Genomic DNA, 4,949 nt, shown 5'->3' with positions numbered 1-4,949 from the left:
AAGTGATGAGTTTCCTTCCGTTGTATGGTGTGACCTGCATTTTTGTGAACCATACATTAAAAAGATAACATACTTCTTTAGAATAGCCAAATTTGAGTTTCTATGCTTAAAGGAACCCTAATTGCATACTATCCCCTTTAATGCAAATATTAGAAAAATATTCCAATCGTTGACTACCTAGAAAAAACTTACCCTTGGAAAAATTGTTCCCATCTTTACTCTCTCTATCTCTTTCTCATCGTGTCTCTTTCCACCACCCCAAAGAACCGACCACCCACCCCAACAAACACTGTCACCACCAAAAATCAAAGGAAACCACTCCCACATTGTAAAAATAAAGTAAGGAATAGTCTTCTCCCTAAAACTCCAAGATCCATCTTCAAACCCATAGCAACACAAAATGTTAGAGTTTTTGATATATAACATATATTTATGGATTGGGACATGTTGTATCCCAAAAATACGAGATGAATTACTCAGCACGGGGTATAGCTAGAAGACAAGCGTATGAAGAAAGCGAGATGCTAAATCTAGAGTGAGCAGCTTGAGTCAAACTTGATAGCTTACGACAACCAGAAAGTCTCCATATCGCTTCTTGCGCCAACAACATAGTTCAAGATGTGCATCATCTAGATCACCTTTGTGAAGTTCTGAACATGACTCAAGTCAGTTCAGAGTAGTCCTAGGACACCCAGCTCGAAGGAATGGTTTAGCTCGCGGAAGCCTGGTCATGATGCATAGTGACGGATCCCAAAAGACTCAGAGATTCGTTATACGCCTCATAAAAGCCCATATTTTATTATGCATTTATTACCCGAGACAACAAATATAAATTCAATAGACAATCATATATTTACGTAAATGGGAAGTTACCCAAATTTTTCAATTACCATATTAATGTATGGTTACACAAAGTTGTCCATGGGAATCTCTTATAAATACCAGGGGAATAGGCAGTTAAAGGGATCAACTTTCTGTATGCTAAATAGATTAATAAGAGTGACTCGTGGACTATGTGGATTTTTAACCCTTGAACGACGTAAAATCGTGTGAGCAGTTTTCATTCTTGCTTTTTTGCGACTTTTTATACATTAGGTTTAAAAAATCCTAATATCTCAATTGTTGGATTTCTAAATCCCCTATTGCCGAAAAACCGCATCAACAAATTGATGCTTTCATTGAGAGCATTTTAGGTATAATTCCCCACGCATGTTTTACCCAACAGACACTATGGTGGTCACCCAATTTGTGGTCGACAACGAGACGGAGCAACCTGATGATCATGAGGCTCATAATGTGGCCATCCCCATTGGAGAAAGCACATCCGCACAAAGCCATCCTGGAAAAAAACATATGGACCAAGACGATGCTGGGAGCTCAGCCTCACGCCACAAAATCCCCATCTTGGGTACTTGACAGCCATCGAGATGGAAACACGCCTAGTTAAGGAACCATCTTGCCCAGGTTAACAAGAAGATTAAGGAGATTTTGGATCCATTATCCCTTCCTCTAACCGATACTAATGTCGGAAGGAGGAAGAGTGGGCCCCATATATCCCACAGGAATAATCGACCCAAAATTAGTCACTCTATCAAAATTGTAACTCCAAGTTCCATAACTTTTGAATGGATTATGCGAAACACTCAACCTGCCAATCCCCACAGGAGTCATCAACCTCATGTCACTGGTTCTGTTCGACCCCAAGTTTCGTACCTTCTGAACGAATTCCGCATAAAGCTAAACTTGCCAATCCTCGCAAGAATGATAATTAAACTTACACTCCCATGAATCAGGCTGGCCAAACAAGGAAAGTTGAGATAGATTCGAGGAGAAGAAACATCCCAGAAAATCCATCCATGCCTCGGCTAGAAGCTTTGACACAAAGAAATGAACTTTCACTGCCTCCAACCCAAAAAATTGGAGTAGACCAAGGGCGAGCTAATCTAGTGCATCTCGATGGAACAAGTATAGCTTCACAAATAAGGCATCCTCCTTTGTCGATTCGATATCCAATGCCACCTTGCCCACAAAAAATTGCTTCAGCTCGAGGGGATAGCAGGAGAAATCCTCCCCCCCTCAAAAGACGTTTATATCCCACAGTCTTGTGCTAATAGTCCAGGTCCTCGATCCTAGCAAAGATCGTAAGTTTCACGAATAAAAGCTATTGAACAGTGAGCCAGCGCGGAGGAAGGTATGAGAGTGACCTGAGGAATTATTTAAGCTCCGCACAAAGCCTTCGCTCCAACCCACATTCTGACATGTATGTTCTAACGCCCTAGTTAGCCAAGACTATTACATTGTGTGTTTAAAATAGTGCTTAGCACGCTGAGCGAGTCATTTGGACTTAAACGTGTAATTAAAGACTGGATCAAGGTTAGGTATTAAAAATATTGGTCAACGAAGTAATTATTTTTTATTAAAATATTGAATTTATACACGAGATCCCAAAAATTGGTTACAGATTGGTAACAGACAAATGGAATACAAATTAGCAGCCCTAAGCGGCAAAACATGGTTCAACCTTAGTTCCTCCTAGGCTATCCAGGCCGTGGCGGTCTAGTAGGCTTCATATTTACACATCGCCCCTGAAGCTCACTGACTCATGGTTGGTCCAACGCATTCCCTTCCCCTTACCTGCACCACATAGCACCTGTGAGCCAAGGCTTAGTAAGAAAACATAAATCAATAGTTACAAATGAGGAACAATATATAAACAGTAAACTTAAATTAATAAATTCAATAATCAAATGAATATAAGCAGTAAGCTTAGCAGCAATAATCTGCTCAATCAAACATATAATCCAATCTCAACAATCAATTAAGTTAGTTAAGTACAATCAACACATAATGTTCAGGCCTGACGCTCTTAGGCCGAGTCCTCTGATCTTATTGCCAATCTCAACACAATGAGGCCGGGCTGCGTTCTCCAAGCTTGCTATTGGCCTCGACGCCCTTAGGACGACCTTTAGAATAAATATAACCACATATATATTGCACAACACACAATCAAATGCAACATATACAAGCATGCGTTACCTTATATTCTCTAATACAATTATAGCCATAATCACACATATAGTCGTAATCATACTCATATTTATTACCTCGAGTCTCGAGTAGATAGTGTATGGCAATCCCTAGCGCGATCCCTAATCCCGAGCCTTAGCGGTATAACCTAGTCACAAAGTAATAATGGATAACCATCGAAACGTAAACCAATTCAAAGCTGTGGAATAATATGCTAGCCCTCGGGACCTCGAATTCGACTAAACCAGATAGTAGAATCCTTTGCTAGCCCTTAGGTTTGAGTTCCTGAGCTTAAAAACCTTAACTGGCCAATGTCCTTAATTTGAGCCGCGACCCTCCTCGGAGGCGCCATGCCCCCTACAAGTCAGAGAGCAAAATTAGACTTTTCTCTGGACATGAGCTGGTTAGTTTGCACCGTGGCGCTAAGGCTGTTTATTGAACACCCTAGGCCTTTGAGTTCATGCGGGCCGCAACACTCCAAGAGCAGTGCCATGTCATGGCTCATCAAACTCAGAAATTCCAGAACTTTTCTTGCATCCCCCCCCCCCCCCCCCCTCCCCCAAAATCATTAGAAATCACCCCAAATATAAACTATAGCCAAAATTGAACCTCTATGCCTCAATACTACACCTAAGGCTACACAACCACACCAACAACTAAGCCAAGACTCCATCACAACTCAAAATAAATTCCTTGAGTTCAAAACTCAAAAACACCAAAACCAAACTGGAAATTCAATAAGAACAGAAGAATTTACTTTTCCTAACTACTAATTACGATCCTAGGCTGGCCCGTGATTAATTCCCCAGCTCTATATCCATTCCAAGCTCACCAAATCTAAGCTTCCAGCCTTCAATTCCTAAGCCAACTCCTCCAAAATAATGAAAACCCCATTCAAGGCTAAGGGGAGAGAGATAAACAAGGGAGAGAAGAAAAGAGAGTTGCTCCGTGTTTTGTATGTCATTTGGTTGCTTATGAAAGCTTCTAAGTGAAAGCCAGCAAAAGACCAAATGCCCCTAATTTCAAGTCTTACTCTTTAATGCCCCAAGGGCGATACCGTCATTTGCCAACATTTTCCTGCTAAACCTCAAGTAGCCCTATATTTCCCTGATTAATCCCGACATGCCCAATTAATCACCAAATAACTACCCCATTACCTGATAAATCCTGAATACTTAATATGTTCCCAAAATAACCCTAGGCTCACCTCGAGCAGGGTAATTAATCCCGTTGTGACTATTCCACTAATCCGCTCACTAGGATCGCCTCAGACCACACATCTCAAATATATCCCCATAATAGTAGGGTCTCATTCATAACACATACACAATTCAAATATACGCTTAATAGATCAAAAATTATAAATATGCTCCAATTTACATAAACGAGCCGACATGCATATTTAATACACATAAACATGCATAACTATTCACATTACCATATAAATCATCTATACCGCATAATCGCGCATATAACTAATTAATTACCCAAATAAATCTGATTATGCCTCCAGGCACAGTAATCAAGGCAATCAACCTTAATAGAGAATTCGGGATGTTACAACTATCCCCTCCTTATCGAAATTTCATCCTCGAAATTTATTCAAACGTCTCAGGATAGTAATCCTCCAACTCTGACTATAGCTTCAAAGTCTAGTCCTTTACTTTGCTATCTCTTTGTAACACCCTTACTAGAGTGACAATCTTACTCTGTAAGAATTTATCTCATTTATCCAGAATTCTACTTGCTTTTCCTTGCACAGTAAATTCCACTGAAATTCTAGGGTCTCCTCACCCAATGAGGGGTAGTACTCAACACTTCATTCCTTGATATTGGCACCAGTAACACCACATGAGCCTCTACCCATGCCGGGGTAAGGCTAATCTATAGGCCTTAGGGTTTAATCCTTACTGGGATCTCAC

This window comes from Humulus lupulus, chromosome 6 (assembly GCF_963169125.1).
Source record: "Humulus lupulus chromosome 6, drHumLupu1.1, whole genome shotgun sequence".
Classification (NCBI taxonomy): Eukaryota; Viridiplantae; Streptophyta; class Magnoliopsida; order Rosales; family Cannabaceae; genus Humulus; species Humulus lupulus.
Note: the sequence above shows the minus strand (reverse complement) of the source record.